Raw genomic sequence first — 20129 nt, forward strand, 5'->3', positions numbered from 1 at the left:
ACTCATTAGACACCTTCTTGTTGTCTTTTATACATCCTTCCTAGGTGATTTCTTTCAGTCTTATAGCTCCAAATTCACATACAAACGACTTCCAAAATTATATTTCTTGTCCTGAGTAACCACCTTGTGTGGATAAAATATTATATTCTTGGTTAAATAATCCAGGAATTCATGCGTGTGTGTGTGTGTGTGTGTATGAAAGAGAGAGACATTTACTTTTATCTGTAACTTATCAAAAAGACTCTATCACCCACCATGAATTAATAAATATAAAGATGATAGAATTTGTGGGAAGATTAAAACTACAAGAGCAACATTGGAAAATATCAGAAGAACACAGAGAAGGAGCTAAGAGTAGCCAAGTAAGTTAGAGATATGATATTAGTTAATGAGTATTGTTAAAGACATATATTATTAAATACTTAACATGTTATTAAAATATATATTACACACAGCATAGATTACTTTAGGATATCACCCTAGTGAAGGCTGGACGGCCTGCTGGAGCAGTCTTGGCAGGCTAGATAGAGCACCAGGCACTTTTCAATCTGCTGCCTCTGCAGAGGCAGAGTGACTGACTTAAAGCGGGCTTGGGACTGGGGTAAGTAAGTTTGTGCATGTGCCCTTTAAAAGTGGAGTCTCCTTTTCCTACAGCCTTCTGGTTCTCCTGGTCATAAACCCCGTTAGTTTTCAAAACCTGTTAACAGGTTCGTCTTCCCAGTGCCAGACTCCAGGGCTGGGGTGCCCAAGGTGGGGCTTGAACGCCTGGCATCTTAGGAAGGACTGCCGGGTTTGTGATACCCTCTTACTCTTTAGATCTCCCACTGGGGGTGTGGGTCCTGACTAGATCATTTCTCTTCCCCTCCTACCCATCTTGGTGTGGTATTTTTCTTTATACCCTTGGTTGTAGAAGAGCTGTTTTGCTAGTATTCAAGCTGTTCTCAGAGAGAGTTTTTCTATAGTAGTTGTACCTGTAGGTGTAGTTCTAGTGTGTTCATGTGGGGAGGTGAGCTCAGGGTCTTCTACTCTGCCGTCTTTTTCTCTCCTTCCCTAGACTGCATTCTCTGCATTCCTTGGCTCATGGCCCCTTCCTCCATCTTCATAGCCAGCATTATAGTGTATTTCTCTCTGGCTCTACCTCCCTTAGTTTCTGTCACACGATCTTCTTCTCTACTGTGTCACATTTTCCTTTGCCTCTCTCTTATAAGGACACTTGTGATTGCATTTAGATAATCCAGGATAATCTCTCCTCATCTTAAAATCCTTAATTAAATCACAATTGCAAAGTCTCTTTTGCATTAGAAGCTACCATTCACAGGTTCCAGAGATTAGAACCTGGACATCTTTAGGAGACACTATTCAGCCTACCAAACTTCCCTTTCCCATAGGATAGCCAATTACAAGAATATGCTTTTTGTATTTCATTCTGTATTTCAAAAGAATGTTTCTGTGCTTAACTTAACCATATTTCTGGAACAGCTGCATCAAACTGCTCGATACCCCAAACCTTAAACCTGGCTTTGGTTAGTGCACAAATATGTGCAAGGCAGCAAGCCAGGTAAAGGCAAAAGTTTTGTCAGCTAACCAAGACTATCTGTGTTCTGCCTATCAGGGAGAATCTGAGCTATTAACAGAGATATCCCATAATCTACTTTATTTTCCACAGGCTTACTTTTTACTCTTAGGAGTGGTTTATTCATGATGCCCTAAAGTTACTTTTCAATTATCAGTCTAAGCTTCTTTAGGGGGAGTATTGTTATATTGGTTAAATTAAAATTATATTCAGACTCAGGTTTTGTATCCCAGGATTTTTTTTTTTTTTTTGCGGTACGCGGGCCTCTCACTGTTGTGGCCTCCCCCGTTGTGGAGCACAGGCTCCGGATGCGCAGGCTCAGCGGCCATGGCTCACGGGCCCAGCCGCTCCGCGGCATGTGGGATCTTCCCTGACCAGGGCACGAACCCGTGTCCCCTGCATCGGCAGGCGGACTCTCAACCACTGTGCCACCAGGGAAGTCCCCAGGATTTTTCATTTTAAATTAGAGAGTTCTATTTTGCTAGTAAGACAATTAAAAATTAACATCGAAATTCAATTTCTTCATCAAATTTGAAATATTCAAAAATAAAATATTCAGTGCTTAAAAAGGGGTGATGTAGTAAGCAATATATTATTTTGTTTCAAGCTATGTAAATTAGTATAAAATTTCTTTGAAAATTAATTTGGCACAAATTGTGTGAGGATACTGTAATGTTCATACATTTTGATTCAAGAACTTCTCAGGTAGAAGAAATTCAGGCAATGATTTTACATGTTTGTCCAGTGCTGACAATTATAGTGATAACTTGAAAATGATCATTAATAGATAGATGAATGAATGGTTCAATTATAAAGCATGAATTTAAGGAAAATCATGCAATCATTTAAATAATTTTGAAGAACATTTAATGCTGTAGTGCAATAATCACAGTATAATAGTAATGAAAAAAAAATAAGATGCCAAAACTGCACTATATGATAAATTTCAATTTTGTAAGTATATGCTTGTATAAAAAGGCTGAAAGGTTATAATCAAAATTTTAAAGTGATGTCTACTTCTAGTGCTGAAAAAAGGGGATTTCTGATTTCTATTTTCCTGGATTTCTGAATTTTCTACAGTGAGCTACATTTGTTATATGACAGCAATAACAACATTCAAAATGAAAATGATGATGATCATAAAAAAATAAAATTAGAGGGCTTCCCTGGTGGCGCAGTGGTTGAGAGTCCGCCTGCTGATGCAGGGGACACGGGTTCGTGCCCTGGTCAGGGAAGATCCCACATGCCGCGGAGTGGCTAGGCCCGTGAGCCATGGCCACTGAGCCTGCGCATCCGGAGCCTGTGCTCCACAACGGGAGAGGCCACAACAGTGAGAGGCCCGCGTACCGCAAAAAAATTTAATTAATTAATTAATTAATAAAATAAAATTAGAGAGTTAAAATTGCTAGGGCATAGCAATGAAAGCTTCTGGTAAAGAATTCTGAAATATGGGATTTGTAGCACAATTTGAAATAGGATTTTTTTTTAAAAATAAAAATGCAATAGTAACGGCAAATAACACCACAATCACATGAGGGAAAAATAGATTTATGCTACTCAAACCTTTTCTTTTTTCATTCATTCAATATAGTTCCTACTATGTACAAGTTCTAAAATAATTACAAATGGAGTATCTTGTCAACTAAACTGAAAGAACAGGAGATATCTATACTGAAGCACTAGAAAACAAAAGGATGGAAAATACAGAACACAAAGAGATATATGGAAAAAATTTAAGCCTAATGTATATATTTAATTGAAGTTTCAGGAAGGGAGATAAAGAATGGGATAGAATTAATATTTGAAAGATAATTGTCAGGAATTATCCAAAACTGATAAATGGATTATAAAATGTCGGTAAAACTGGTCATCTGAAGCAGAATAAACACACACATACAAAATCACAACTAGGTGCATTATAGAAAAAAATGTCTAAAAACAAATACAAAGAGAAAAGAAATCTTTCAAACAACCAGAAGAAAAAAGTGGATCCTGCCTTGTATATCTCCTTTTGGGTCTTCCAGTTCTCCAGGTATCAGTGTAAACTTGTGCCCTGTGTCAACAGCACTTTCCCCAGTAAAATGACCGTACATCCCTTTTGGGACAGACTTAGGAATGACTACCATACTCACTTGTCCCGATGTTATGTGATTCTTCCTAATGGAATGAATGTTCTCTTCAGTCAGTGGGTGAATTATGATACTTGGCTGAGGGCAAGAAACAAGCAAGGGATTGTGATTTTGAGTGGCTCTCCTAGCCTTATCCATACTCAACTTCATTTGACTGCATATATTGAGAAGTACCCTTGTTGGCTGCCCATCGATCTTGCCCCTAGATAGATGTTATTATTCTAGAAACCATCTTCACAGCTCTCTGTGGACCAGGTTCACTGGATGTGGCCACCTTTTATAATCATCCATACATTGCTTCTAGCAGTTAAATGCTGTCACATGGCCTCTCTTATTTTAGGACCCTACCACACCTTGGGTGTCTGGGAGCCCAGTTCTGTAACAGCATCTCCTACCATTAGCCGTGGCCTACAGAGGACAGCTACCACCTCACCAGCACAATCCTTGCCACTTTGCTATATGGAGTGTCTTCTGGGCTCTCTCACAGAACATAGACGGGGTGGTGGATTCGCCAGTCTTAAGTACTACATCCACTCCAAAATGTTCACTTTTCTAAGACTCTTAATCCTTTCTGTCATCTACCATGGCATTCTATTTCTGCTTCGCTTAGGGTAGGCCATCATTTTTTCTAAGAACCATTCTCACTGCATGTTAACACAATCTCCTGGGACCCTAGCCAGGGTGATAAATATTTCATTGTGTGAGAGTACTCCCATATCAATAAACTCTCCCTTACTCAACTTTATGTTCCACACCCCTTGATCCAACATCTTCAGGATCTAGTACCATATATTTACTATATAGTATATCTGTTGTCCTAAATCTAGTACCACTCTTCATTTCTCTTGCCAATACTTGTTGGCTTGGCCTGCATCTCATCCAGCATGTAACACTTTCATGGTAACTCCTCTTCCTGCTTTTTAATCTCTGAATATAAGGAATCCAAAGTACCCTGGTGGGAGCCATAGCTTACAATTCAATGAGACTCAAGCTGTGTTATATAAGAATGCAACCCCTTTGGGGACCAGGACTTTCTTCCCAGAGTTGCAGAGATGGAAAGCACAGAGTACCCCAGTGGGTCGTGGGGAATGATAATTATGGGGTCATCCTGTTTCCACTGCTTTGGTTCTCAGATTCCTGTATTCTTATTGGTGAAAAAACATATAGAGCTCTCATGACTACTCCATATGTCCATCTGCCTTCCTCTTCATAATTCCAATCTCCCGTCATTTTCCTTCTAAGTTCTTGGCCAGCTGGCCAGGTCATTAGCCAAAGACCTCAGGACACTACCCCTTTCACACAAAGTGAATGACCCCACATACCACTCAGAGTCTCACAAAATCAGGAAGATTTCTCCCCACTGTCTTTCAGGGATACCTTCCCCCCACACTCTCTGCCCCCATGAATGTGGCTGTAATGCAGCCATTACTCATTTTCAGCTGGCCCCCATATATTGAGCTGACTGATTAACAAAGCTCAGGCTTTTTCCTCTTCCTTCAGTTGGTCTAAATGGACATGATCTGAAGGAGAAGCACTGGAGCAACTATTATAAGTTTATTGATATGAGTGTTTGGGATCTGGGCTTCCTGCTCATGCAGTGTGCTTGACCTCTGGTCCTACCTTGGCTTTATCCCAGATGTGCTATTTCTATCTTACAGTAGAATGCTGCTGGACACACTCAACTTTATGACTTTGTAGATCTAATACGACCCAGCTCATAATGGATAGCTCTGGACAAAAGGTCACTTTGCACTTCATGGTCAAGCATTCTATCTCTACCAGGGCCAAGAAACATGCCAGAAGCTATTTTTCAAAAGGCATTTGTGTGTGTGTGTGTGTGTGTGTGTGTGTGTGTGTGTGTGTGTCTATGACATGGCTTTGCTCCAGAATCCCAGCATTGTGATTCTCCAACTTAGGCTTGCCATAAAATCCACACTGCCTCTGTTTATGACACTAACACTTCCAACATCATAGAGTCCATCAGATCACATGTCCCAGGCAACAGGACTGACTGGATCATAGCCTAGGCTACTGCAGATTACTGTACTGTTCCTGGTCCCACTCAAAGCTGGCAACCTTCTATGTTACATGATAAATGGTCCAAACAATAGTTATATGTGTGAAATATGCTGCCTCCAGAATGCAAAGAGGTCCACTAGACATTTTTCTCCTTGTTGTAGGAGATGCAGGATGCAGCAATTTGTCTTTTACTTTGGAGAGGAAATTGATATGGTCTTGACCATTGGACACCTAAAATCTTCACTGAAGTGGCAGGTCCACTCACCCTTTGGAATATGTATATCTTTCCAAAACCTTTAACATACTATCTACCTCGTGCTTTTCCTATCAAACCAGCATGATATCATCAATGTAATAAATCAGTGTTCTGTGAGATATCAGGGCGATCCAGATCTCTTTGGAGTATTTTATGACTTTTTTTAAAAGGAAACTGTAAATAAATATTTTGTCAATTCCACATAAATTCAAACTTTTGATTCTGTATTCCAGTCAAAAAAGAAAACAATGCATGTGCCAAATCAATGGCCATATACCATGTACTTGAAGCCTTACTAATCTTTTCTAGCAACATATTATTCACTTCTGGTAAAACAGCTGCAATCGTGCTACTACTTGAATGAGTTTATAAAGTACACAGGGAGAAATGGGAAAGATCTTAGTGTTTTTATAAACTTATGGAAAGAGAAATAAATTAAAGATACAGATGGAGAGGGCCAAGTGTCTGAAATGTAGAAACTCATTCATTCTTTCATTCAGTGCATGGAGGTAACTGATGTGGGAAAAATAAAGAAGGTAAGTGGAATAGAGATTGACAAGGTAAAGAGGCTGCTATATTATATAAAGTTGTCAATAAAAAAACTCACAATTAAGATACCATTTAAGCAGAAACAAAAGGAATGGGGAAATAAATATTTGGATAGCTGTGAAAAAAAGCATAACTGATGAAATGATTGGCTTAGTATGTTTGAGGAAGAAGGCCTATGTGACTGAGCAGAATGAGCTAGCATAGAATGGAAAGAAATAAAGAAATAAGGTAGGGCTTCCCTGGTGGTGCAGTGGTTGAGAGTCCGCCTGCCGGTGCAGGGGACACGGGTTCGAGCCCTGGTCTGGGGGGATCCCACATGCCGCGGAGCGGCTGGGCCCGTGGGCCACAAGTACTGAGCCTGTGCGTCTGGAGCCTGTGCTCCGCAATGGGAGGCCGTGACGGTGAGAGGCCCGCGCACTGCGATGAAGAGTGGCCCCCGCTTGCCACAACTAGAGAAAGCCCTCGCACAGAAACAAAGACCCAACACAGCAAAAATAAATGGATGAATAAATAAATTTAAAGTGGATAATAGAGTTAAAAAAAAAAAAGAAGATAAAGAGAGGACACATGGGGGACAGGGTAAGGAATTGTAAACCATTGTAAGGTCTAAGTTGTTTTGGTTTCGTTTTGGTTTTCTGGGTGAGGAGAAAGCCATTTAAAAATTTTGACCAGAGGGATGCTGTAATGCAGTTTATGTTTTAACTTAATCTCTGCTATGTTGAAAATGCACAATAGGAGAGCAATAGTGAAAGCAAGGAGACCAATTAGGTTTTGCTATTTCGCATAGCAAAAATATGAGGTTACATAGTCTAAATCTCTAGTAGAATAACTTTTGCATAGGAGGAGATTCTCACGTTCTAATGACTTGGGAGGGGAAAAATTAAGCAAATGGAAACAAAACGTGGCTAGGGAGAAATATAAAGGAAATTTCACTTAATGTTCTTCCTTCTCTTAGGCACTGAAAATTTTACAGCCTACCATGTTTCCTTTTTGTCTTGACTATAAAGAAGTTCAGAGACAATTTTAATGCTTAATGAAATCACTCATTAATGTAGTCATTCACTCATTTACTCATGCATTCTATCAATAACCATCTATTTCATGGCTAATATGTGCTAACACTATTCAGCAAGACAGAGTCTCAGGTCTTGAAGATCTTGACAAAGACAATTGTGTAAAAAGAAATCACTGATTTTTTTTTTCAGAAGACAGATATAAGCTAGAAGAAATTTTTTATTTTGTTTTGTTTAAATTCTTAAAATTATATCACCAATGGACATTAAGCAACAAACTAAAATTTCAAAAGAATGCATGTATTATTTCAATACAAAGAATGGTTAACCTAACATAAATAACATAGAGCCAGTTATTATTTCTCAGAATTGACTAATTGATGAACTCTAATTTTCTTTTCAATTAATGAATTTTAAATAAGATTTTATTTTGAACCATTTTTGAATAGTGGAAATAAATAAGCACTCCCAAAGTACATAAAATCACTGTTTTAGTAGAAACAACTATTATAATTTGTAGCAATGTTGCATAGAGAAAAACCATGTTGCTTACATAGTCTGACAAATTATATCATGAAATGAAACTGTAATGAGAGCTAGAATGTTTGAAGTGCTCTATTTTTACCACACCACATACCTTCAGTCTAGCTAATTTAGGAACTTTAATGGTAATCCATAAACACTCTTTTTATCTAGGATATGGTAAAATAATCAATGTTGTACCAATAAACCAAGCAACTCAACCAAGCATAATTAGATTGAAAGGAAATAAGCAGAGTAATATCAATATTTAAGACCTTTTAAAGATATGAAAGTTGTTGTGGAAATTCCAGCTTTTGGAATGTAAAAAGTGAAATGGTATTAGGAAGAGAGTCACTCAATGAGAAGAATAACTTTGGGAGTTCAGATGTTACCAGACAGTGATTACACAGAGGGAACAAAAAAAGAGTGAAATTTCTCCATTTGTCACCTTGACAATTCTAGCAAAAAAGTTAATAGGAAACAAAATTAAATCTCCTCCATGCCACCAATGAAAATATTTAATTATCTATGAGTTTCACTTAGAGCCATTTCTCCAGTATTTGGGAATACATCGGTAGTTATCATCTTTATTTTCAAGCTTTTCTGGTAGAAGATATATAAAAAGCTGCACTAAAACCCTAATTATTGGTACAGTAAAGCAACCAGAAAATATAACATTTGTTTTTTTAAAAACATTTTTGAATTATTTGACAATTTGTATTATGTATTTTTCAGTTATACTTGACTATAGAATTATCTTCTTGGTTTCTGATTAATCAATTTTTAAATAATGTTTCTGACTCCTCAACCTCTATGTGTTTTTACAAACCAAAATAAAAAGATAGTTCTTAAAATTATTTTTTCCTTTTGGCACGTTTTAATTTGTTTTGAGTGAGGATATCATATTCAAGGGAAAAAAAAGTAGAAAATCCTTTTATTTAATATTTATCAAGTTAAATACTATTAGAAGACTTTGGGGTATAGTAGTGTATAATACTCCATAAAAACTCTCAATGCTATCAATTATCTCTGTGATGTTTAATTTAATTGTCAACTTGGCTAGGTTTGGTATTCAGTGGCTTGGTAAACAACAGTTTTTATGCAGATATTTACTGTGAAGATATTGCTGTGAAAATAATTTTAAAATGTGATTAAGTTTACATCAGTAGATTTTGAGTAAAGCAGATTACTCTCCATAATGTGGTTGGGCCTCACCCACCCAATCAATTGAAGGTCTTAAGAGAAAAGACTGAGTTCCCCTGAGGAAGGAATTCTGCCACTACACTGCTTGTGGACTCAACACTGCAACATCAACTCTTCCCTGGGTCTCTAGCTCGTTGGCCTACCCAGCAGATTTCAGACTTACAAGTTCCCACAACTGAGAAGGCCAATTTCCTAAAATAAATCTCTCAGTTAGATATAGTTAGATAGATAGATAGATAGATAGATAGATAGAGAGTTAGGGATACATCCTATTGGTTCTGTTCATCTGGAGAATCCTGACAACCTCCATGATTCTACATCCAATGGTCAGTGCTCATCCTCTTTTTTTTTCTCAGCAGCATTTAACTTAGTTGATTATACCTCTTCTTTAACATACTTTCTTCACTTCAATTCCAAAATACCATTCTCTTGATTTTCCTCCTACATTATTTATCTCTCCTATTCAACCCCCCTTGACGGTTGTTCTCTACTCTTAACTTCTAAATGTTGGAGTGGATTTGGGTTACTCTATGATCTCTTTCTCTTCTGTATCTATACCTCACCTTTGGTGATTTCACCTAGGTTCATAACTATAAAAGCCATCTATATGCCAATAACTCCCAAATTTAATTTTCCAATCCAAACTTTGCTCTGGAACTCCAGATTCATACACACAACTCAGTACTTAATGTTTCTACTTAGCTATCTAAAAGATATTCTCAAAATAACATGTTCATAACTGAACTCCAGCTATTTCCTCACCAACCCACTCCACCCCTAGCCTTACCATTTCATAATGAACAAACAATCTCTCAGGAGATGCTGTTGTTTCTGCCTTCAAAATATATTCAGAATCTGGTGATTTCTTATCACTTCTGCTACAACTCTGGTCTGAGTCACCATAATCTATCTCCTAGATTAGTTGATAACGTTTCAAATAATTTCCTTTTTTCCAGCCTTGCTCACTGCTATGCCTTTTCTAAACACAATGATCATTTTAAAATGTAGGCCAAATCTTGTCACTTCTCAGCTCAAAATTGTTCAATGATTCCACATTTCCCTAAGCTATAAAAAACAGTGTGCTGGAAGTGGCCTAGATATAACATAAGACCATTTTATTCTATATGAATATGATGCAAAGGCCCTATAGCTCTACGTAATCTTCCTCTTCCCTCTCTATTAGCTCTCTGACCTTATCTCCTACTCTTCCCCTCTTTTATTCCACTGGTCTTCTTGCTATTTCTCCAACATTATAAACAAGCTCCTGACTTAGGGCCTTGGAAAGCAGTTCCCACAAATAACCAAATAAATCACTTTCTTCAAGTCTTTGCTCAAATGTCAACTTTTCAATGGGGCTCATCCTAATTACCCTATTTAAAATTGCAAACTGCTCCTCGAACCTTTAACATTATCCTCTTTACATATTTCTGTATTAAATGTCTTGTTTATTGACCTAAACTCCAGGATCATTTATCCCCGACTAGTGTGCAAGCTCTACTACGGCAGAGGTTTTTGGCAATTTTGTGCACTATTAAATTCCCAAGTACCCAGAACAGTGCATGACAAATGATAAGTACTAATGCTTATATTTTAGTGATTTAAAATAAAATATTTTGGGCTTCCCTGGTGGCGCAGTGGTTGAGAGTCCGCCTGCGGATGCACGGGACACGGGTTCGTGCCCCAGTCTGGGAAGATCCCACATGCCACGGAGCGGCTGGGCCTGTGAGCCATGGCCGCTGACCCTGCACATCCGGAGCCTGTGCTCCGCAATGGGAAAGGCCACAACAGTGAGAGGCCCACGTACTGCAAAAAATAATAATAATAATAAAATAAAATAAAATATTTGAAATACATTTTTCTTTCAAAAATATGAAACTGAAGTTAACAATCTTATTTCAGAAAATCAATCCAGGGAATTCCCTGGTGGCGCAGTGGTTAAGAATCCACCTGCCAATGCAGGGGACAAGGGTTTGAGCCCTGTCCGGGAAGATCCCACATGATACGGAGCAACTAAGCCTGTGTGCCACAACTACTGAGCCTGCGCTCTAGAGCCCACAAGCCACAACTACTGAAGCCTGCATGCCACAACTACTGAAGCCTGTGTGCCTACAGCCTGTGCTCTGCAACAGGAGAAGCCACCTCAATGAGAACGCACCACAACAAAGAGTAGCCCCTGCTCGCTGCAACTAGAGAAAGCCGGCATGTGGCAACGAAGACCCAATGCAGTCAAAAATAAATAAATTAATTAATTAATTAATTTTAAAAAAGAGAAAAGAAAATCAATCCAAACACCATTAAAGTCCAAACTCTTGCCAAATAAGCTTAACCTATATTCAGCGTCTCAGTTTGATGCCATTTTTTTGGAGAAAGTTTACTACAACTCTAAAATCCAAAAGGGCACCCAAGATGAACTAATTATAAGCACCCAAATAATCAAACGCAGAGTGGATGGTAATGTTGCTCCCAATACTGGGAAAAGGTGAATGAGGAGAGATTGTACCTACTATTGCTCTCCTAACCACACCCAGTTCGTTACCCTAGGAATGTGTGTGTATAAATTGCAAAATGGAATAAGATCATGGAAACCAACCTACTTAGTTGTAGCTTCCATAATTGAATACGACAATCCATCATGGCCCTTTTAGAATATTATTTGAATAAACCTATCTGTCCACATGCCTTGATTTGACTCAGGGCATAACTACTTACTCTATATGATCATTGTAATGTATTCTAACTCATTGTCTTTGATATTTACTTCTGGATTGGAATACACTGTCATCTCATGAGCATTTGAGCAATCTAGGACAAACTGCAGATGAGAGTATGTTAAATAGAATGATAAAAGTATTCATTCTCTATTTGTTGTTGATTCATTTATCTAACATTTTAATCTTCAAAATGGTATCCTAGAAAGAATCAGTTATTAATACAAGTATATCATAGATACTCAATAGTGCAACATATGTAGAATATAGTAATAGTGTTGTGAATTATATCACTACTCATATCCCAGAAAATATTCTTCAAAATATTAAAATCAATGGTGTATGTAGCTAGTTCAATTCTTAGGGTTCCTCATAATGATTAAATAATAGACACAAAAAACATTTAAAAATGAAAAACTTTTCTATATCAATATGGCAATTATACTAACCTTTACTTTTTCTAATAATAAAAGAAATATATGCTGGTGCAAAAACTCTAAAAAAATTTGAGACGGATATCCAGGTTTCATAGTACACCAGAGTCACACGTCAGCAGTACATCAAGAGAAATTAGAAAAATGATAATAATAAAGACCAAAAAAAAAAAAGAAAAAGGGAGGGACCCAAGATAGCTCTTAACTTCAAATCAAGAAAATGCCAGTACCAATCCACTTTTAAGATCGTGTTGATGAGTTGTCTAGATAATTTGCCACTAGTCCATACCTTTATTGTGTTTGTAATTAAGCTCAGAGCTGCATGTAGTAGGAAAGAGTATGTTAAACCTCTTTAAAAAACGACGTATCTCCTTTCAGTTTGTCAGAGCAATCTTTAAGTCATATGGTCTGAAATAAATTCTCAGTATTTAGTTCATTTTGTAATTTAGCCTGAAGAAAAAAATAATTTTATAATCTCCTCTACTGCAGAAAAAACAACCCATGCTCCTTTTTGTAAAAGGGAGAGAAAAGACTACAATTGAGTTTTATGATTTCATGCACTGTCTACTTTAGTATGGTTACAGAACATTTGCAAAACCAGGTTTTATTTCTTTAATAAATTCTTTCTCTCAAAACACAGAGTTAGGGCTTCCCTGGTGGCACAGTGGTTGAGAGTCCGCTTGCCGGTGCAGGGGACACGGGTTCATGCCCCGGTCCGGGAGGGTCCCACATGCCGCGGAGCGGCTGGGCCCGTGAGCCATGGCCACTGAGCCTGCGCGTCCGGAGCCTGTGCTCCGCAATGGGAGAGGCCACAACAGTGAGAGGCCCACATACCGCAAAAAAACAAAACAAAACAAACAAACAAAAAACACACAGTTAAAATTAATAATAGAAACACAACATAACCTTAAATGAGAGCTTATATACTGCATTCCTTAGAACAGCTGCTTCTATTTCATTTTATTTATTTATTTGCTTGTTTATTTATTTACTTTTGGCTACTTTGGGTCTTCGTTGCTGCGCGTGGGCTTTCTCTAGTTGCGGCGAGGAAGGGCTACTCTTCGTTGTGGTGTGCGGGCCTCTCATTGTGGTGGCTTCTCTTGTTGTGGATCATGGGCTCTAAGTGCACAGGCTTCAGTAGTTGTGGCACACGGGCTCAGTAGTTGTAGCTCGTAGGAGCACAGGCTCAGTAGTTGTGGTGCACGGGCTTAGTTGCTCCATGGCATGTGGGATCTTCCTGGACCAGGGCTCAAACCCGTGTCCCCTGCATTGGCAAGCGGATTCTTAACCACTGCACCACCAGGGAAGTCCCTTCTATTTCATTTTAAATTAACCAAGCTTTATGTAGTCTTTGGAGCTGACCTTATAGAACAGCAATACTATTAGCCCTAAAGCACGTGTTTCTGATTTTGGGTATTTGAGATAACATTTCTTATAAAATTCAAGAAATAAAACTGTATTGTGCCTGAGAGGAAAAAAAATCTATGTATTGTTTAAAATATCATTGATATCAATATGAAAGTTACCCACTGAGGGCACAGGGAACTATAGACCTTATTTCACTCTTACTTAATCCACTATTTCCACTTTCTAGAGAGCCCTAATCCAAAAAATAAAAACAGAGCCCACACTTTGACATCTAAAATTGACAGTGTAGGGAATTCCCTTACAGTCCAGTGGTTAGGACTCCAAGCTTCCACTGCAAGGGGCCCGGGTTTCATCCCTGGTAGGGGAACTAAGATCCCACAAGCCACGTGGCGTGGCCAATAAATAAATAAAAATTGAAAAAATAAAATTGACAGTGTAAGTATGGTAAAAAGAGACATTGAGACATTCTCTTCATAATTTCTCTTCCTAGTGGAAATTTTATGTTTATGTGTAACAACTTTCTTCTGTGGAGCTTAAAGAATCTTATGTACACTAACTGATGAATCCTTTCAACATCCTTATGAAATAGGCAGGAAATTCCTGTTGCTCAAGACATGAATGAAAACAAAGTCATGCTCTATTATTTACCATGGAAAAGGACATCTAATCACTTGTTGCACAGACACTGTTAATTAGGTATTCTCCTCTGTTGAGAACCAATCAAAAGGCAATTGGTTTAAAATGTCCTTAAATTACAATAGGAGTAATATAAGATAGCAATATGAGAGACTTTTTAAATGGAGAGTAAAAATGAGACTGGTTTAGGTTGATTAGCCTATAGCATGCCCATTAACAGTGGAACACAAGATGACAGGCAAGGGTTGGGATTATGAGGGGGTACAAAACACACTATGACCTTCTGTTATATCTCCCCTCCCCATCTCATGACAGGCACTTGTATGTGAACTCATCCTTTCTTCAACTTTCTTCATCCAACTCTCATCCTTTCTTCAATGTCAGTAGGTGCAACCTGATCACTGAGGTCCACCACAAACTTGGCAAACTGCTTCACATTGATAATGTACTTCGGGTCCTCCGAATCAGCATTGATTATCTTTGTGCATCTCGCAACCTGCAAAGGCTGTTCACTCTGGAGTGTTTGCTTATCCGCAGCCAAATCCCAGAGTGCTGGTGGGGCCAGGCCAGTGTCAGACTCTTTAATACCCGTGAGCTCATTAATTTTCTTGAGAAGTTGTTGAATGTCATCTTCAACCTGTTTGATTTGCCTAGAGTAAGTGCTCTGACCATAAGTTTTCAGCAAGGCAATATCCCCCTCATCCAGAGCTCGGATGGGCTTGTCTTCTTTCTCATCTTCTTTGGTTTTCCGCTGATCTGCACCGAGGTAATCCGGCATTTTAGGAGATCCAAGAACCTCAGCTTGCTGGGTGATTACACAGCACCTTCCTCGCTTCCGGTGGCGCTCCTCAACACTCTTTTAAAGAATATTGTCAAAGTGATTACTGACCAAGTGGATAATCCAACTAGGCTTACTCTAAGGGGCTTTAGGAACCTATAAATCAAAATTTTTAACATTTTTATTGTCTCTCCTACACTCAGTGAGCATCTATGACTCTGAACCCCAGAAAATTTACTCATCCTTTCATGAATCTATCCATGGTCTCCCAAAATATGCTATAATTTGCACAAATTGTTCAGGATGCTATGCATTAGCATTCCCTCCACCAAAGCATAGCTTTACTGATTTAATACACTCCAGTAATATAACTTTTCACAACTGATTATTAAAATTTTTTCTTTAATTTAGAGACATTGGTCAAATAAATGAATTCAGAGCCTGGGGGAAAAGTGTCGATCTAATACCAATCCGCCTTTCAAAATTCCAAAAAGCATCAAAACAGCAGCCTGTGAACATTTTCAGTTTTAGGTTTCAGTCCTAAGAATACCAAATTTTGTGGATATATATATATATATATATATATATATATATATATATATATTCATAGATATCATCCCAAATGGCATAAATCATCAACATTACTAAACTGATTGGCTTAATTCAAAGAACTATTATCTTCAGAATTTCATGTATTATTCTCAAAAATATAACTTTGGATACAAACTTTAATTAGAAGTTCTTTCAGACATAATGTCTTGCTTTATTTTCTACACATTAGAGTTTGGCTTGATTTAAATTTTTTTTTGGTTTTTTGTTTGTTTGTTTTTTGGTTTTTTGGGGGTATGTGGGCCTTTCACTGTTGTGGCCTCTCCCGTTGCAGAGCACAGACTCCGGACACGCAGGCTCAGCGGCCATGGCTCACGGGCCCAGCCGCTCTGCGGCATGTGGTATCTTCCTGGACCGGGGCACGAACCGGTGTCCTCTGCTTCGGCATGCGGACTCTCAACCACTGCGCCACCAGGGAAGCCCCTTAATTTAAATTTTATAAAATAAAATTTAGTAATGTACACTGAATTTTCATTTATATGTTCAGTTCATTGATTTATTCATTTCCTGTAAAGAATAAGAAATTTATACTTCTTGTTTGCAAAGTTATTCCCCAAAGATTCCACTACAAGCTCCAAGACAATAGAAACATTATTATTCTGATGTCTCAGTCATTGATGAGATGGCCTATTTCAAATTATTTGATGATTTTAAGTACTTCTATTAGTTCTATATTGTTTTGGCAAACCATATGTAAAAGTAAAGCCACTCATTAAATGCTCTTATGGAAAAATGAGGGTTCTTTTTTCTAAAACACCTTATAGTCACACTTGGATATTCTAGCTCTAACATGAAAAGGAAAGTATTTTTCTTTCTTTTTTTAAATATTTATTTCTTTATTTATATATTTGGCTGCGTCAGGTCTTAGTTGCGGCAAGAGGGATCTTCACTGTGGCATGTGAGATCTCTTGCTGCAGTGCGTGGACTCTTCACTGTGGAGTGGGGGCTTCTCTCTAGTTGCAGCATGTGGGCTCCAGAGCATGCGGGCTCAGTACTTGCAGTGTGTGGGCTTATTTGTCCCAAGGCATGTGGGATCTTAGTTCCCCGACCAGGGATTGAACCCTCATCTCCTGCACTGGAAGGTGTATTCTTAACCACTGGGCTACCAGGGAAGTCCCAGGAAAGTATTTTTCTCGCAAAAGGATTTCTTAAAATAGTTTAAACAAACTTAGAGTACTTTTAGATACTTTAGTTTACAAAAGGTTAACTTGGTCTGTATTTAGTACATATAAAGAATATAAGCTATGCCATCTTCGAAAAGATATTGATTAGGCAATTAAGATTATATTTAATTGAAAAGGAAATACTAAAATTAGTCAATTCCTAATTTGTTTAGGTACATACCACGTTTAGTTTTCCAGATATATACATAAATCAGGATACCAAAAATCAGGTGCATTTACATGACAAAAATATTGTGATTTATGGGCAATGTGGTTCTAATATTAAATGTAGAGAATGCTGTCTTTTTTATTACATTCAATCTAATTTAATTTTCCATCTTTCTCAAGATCTCTCTCCTGGAAAGGAATACTAGAGGATAATATGAGAAAGTCAAGATAAATAGAGCCAGAAATGAGATCTACATGTTTGATTCACCCCCTGTTTGGGATAATAACACAGAATGACTCCATCTTTCATTTTGCTCAGGCTATCTTTTCTAGCACAAAAATGTCCTAATGTAACTACTTAATAATTTTGAGTGACCAAGACAAAGCCAAACTCCTTACCATGGTCTACAAGTCACATCATATTCTAGCTCCCACCTACCACTCCCATTGTTTCCATTTCTCTGCAACTTGAGTTTTAGTTTCCCAGTGGTTGCCTAATCCTATTGTTCTCCTTTATACATGTGTCCTGATCAAGCTTTGCTTGAACTGTAAAGTCCTTCCTAATTCCTTCTCACCAAGTGAATTCTTACGTTTAACATGTGTTGGACAAACTAGTAAAGTAGTCTTGTTCAGGCTTCAGAGGCAGAAGCAGGCCTCTGCCCGACCTCTGGCCCTGCCTGGACTGTGCACTTGCTTGCACACCTAACAACTGCTGCTGGACGATCGTCCATGCTTCAATGTCAAAATTATATTCTAGCTGATCAGGTCTCCACTTTCCAGTACATAGCCGAAAAAGCTGCTGTTAAAGTTGTCCAAGCCAAATATTGAAAGTGGCGGGGCAAAGTAAACAAAAAGAAAGTACATCTGGCTATAGCTAAAGCTGGGGTAGACTGGGACCCAGGATACCTGGGATGCAGATATCTGGGATGGTAGCTCACAATCAGAATCTGATGAAAATGATGATTTGGGTTGGAAGTCAGCCCCACCTCAGTCGAAGGAAGAACTTAAACCACCTAACTTTAAGGCACAGCCTGCTTGGTGGTGAAAAATGGAAACTGACGCTCAGGGAAATGTAATAAGAAATCCTGGAGGATTATACTCAACATGAAATTAATGATATTTGAGGGCATTTAACTCAAAGATCAGGAGAACCTTTAGATACTTGGGTAGTTCGTGTTTATGATGCCGGGGCCGCCGGAATATTGACTGATGATGGAGATGCCCATAAATTCGGCACCAATAGTAATGACTCTTGTGCAACAGGCTTTCAAAGACAAAGCCAATCACCCAGGTGACTCCAATCTCCTGGAAATAGTCGCTGAAGGGTGCCTTAAGAAATACCCTATAGAGTCTGCTTGGCCTGGAAGTGACCTTCCCTGGTACACTATTAAGGACTGTGTCCAGAGACTAAAGGAAGAGGCTATGAAACATGCTATTTTTATTGGACATCCGGATAACATGACTGACATTTCCCTGACTATTCAAATAAGAAATAAAGTTTTTAAGACTGCTCCTCTTTGTTACAAACATGTAATTTTGACCCTTCTGCTAAATGAGACAGGGAATCCCATCTCTGAAGTCCTTGATAAAGTACAACAATTAGGAGACTTGGAAGAATGGAACTTTGAAAAGAAAGAAGAGAAAGGGAAAGTGAGGCGAGCAGACAGAGTGTCCCGGAAAGAAATGTTCTGAGCCCTCCTTAAGAGCGGAGTGACAAGAGAAAAGATTAATGGAATAACTACAAAGAAATTATGGGAAATATATTTTTTTAAAAAAAGGAAAGGGACCAAGAGACATTTTAAATCTCAAGCGGAAACTATGAGATCTCTGTCTGTCTGGGTATATGTGTATGTCTCAGTATGCTTTATCTTTGGATAACATTGCTAAGGTTAATTTATAAATGAGCTCTAATGCTTAAAGAAAAGTAAGTGTTTACAAATCAAACAATTCTAAATACAAGAGAAATTAAGCTAAATGAATTTCAGGCTCATGTGAACTGGGAAATATTCAATATTAAATTGATACCTGGTATTAATATTTGTTAATCTAATTAATATAGACATGTCGTAGAAGTCATCAACATTAAGTGTAATACTTTTATTGTGCCTAGGCTCAATATAAGCTAAATAAGATCTTATTATATCTGTTGCAAATTTGTCAGCAAGGAAAGTAACTTAATGTGAAGAAACTTTTAAGGAAAGAAAATGCAAATGAGATAAGAGCTTTGGGTGATTTATGTTTACCAATCTACAGACTGCTGATATAAAGGACCATTCATGGTTGCTTAAGAAAAGGAGGACATGTGTTTTTAGTAAAAAAAGGTATGAGGACTGGAATTACATTTTATTAAGGAAAAAGGAAGTAGGTCTGACTTACAGGTGGCTGTTTCTGAATGGGAAAATAAAATGATGAATACAGAAAGTGATTAAAAAAAAAAAAGGTTTGTAGAAAGTGGACTCCGAGAAAAGAGTTTTATGCATGGTACACGTTTTCTTGAGATGTTGAACTGCCTTTGATAACAGATTTTAAGTTTCTTTACCTCAAGTGCTCTGTTCTATATTTGCCTTTGAAATCTTGTATTGTTACTTTGGTAAAGTAAATATTATTTCACAATGATCTATGAAGATTATGGCACATGTAGATAAAGCTCATTCTGCTTCTACAAAACATTAACCCCTCATTGTCAGACTTTTGCTATCCTGTTGTCCTCATAACATGGCAACAGTCTACTCCTAAGTCAGAACATTTTAAATGGGTAAACAATAGCTGTAAATCAAATGGTCAGGGCTATGGGAAATCCAAGACATCTGCTTGGATTTTCCCGGCTCCTTGACAAACCTCATTCTTTTTTCTTTTTTTCTCCCCTGGCTGCAGGGTTAATGCCCTCACAATGAAAAAAAAAAAGTTATGTTTCACTGAATATTCCATTCTAGTTTTGTTAATTGAGGCCTGTGTTTACCAAGATTCACTTCCCAGATAGTTCCTTGATGTTACATTTTAT

At 38.0% G+C, this 20129-nt stretch overlaps 1 protein-coding gene and 1 pseudogene across 1 annotated transcript in view; both read right to left on the minus strand.

Annotated features, from left to right (window-relative positions):
- Positions 1-20129, minus strand: part of AIMP1 (aminoacyl tRNA synthetase complex interacting multifunctional protein 1) — a 168287-nt gene that overhangs the window by 40507 nt on the left and 107651 nt on the right. The window lies entirely within an intron of this gene.
- On the minus strand, positions 14763-15274 carry LOC137223109 (26S proteasome regulatory subunit 7 pseudogene; annotated as a pseudogene).

The sequence above is a fragment of the Pseudorca crassidens genome, chromosome 4 (assembly GCF_039906515.1).
Source record: "Pseudorca crassidens isolate mPseCra1 chromosome 4, mPseCra1.hap1, whole genome shotgun sequence".
Lineage (NCBI taxonomy): Eukaryota > Metazoa > Chordata > Mammalia > Artiodactyla > Delphinidae > Pseudorca > Pseudorca crassidens.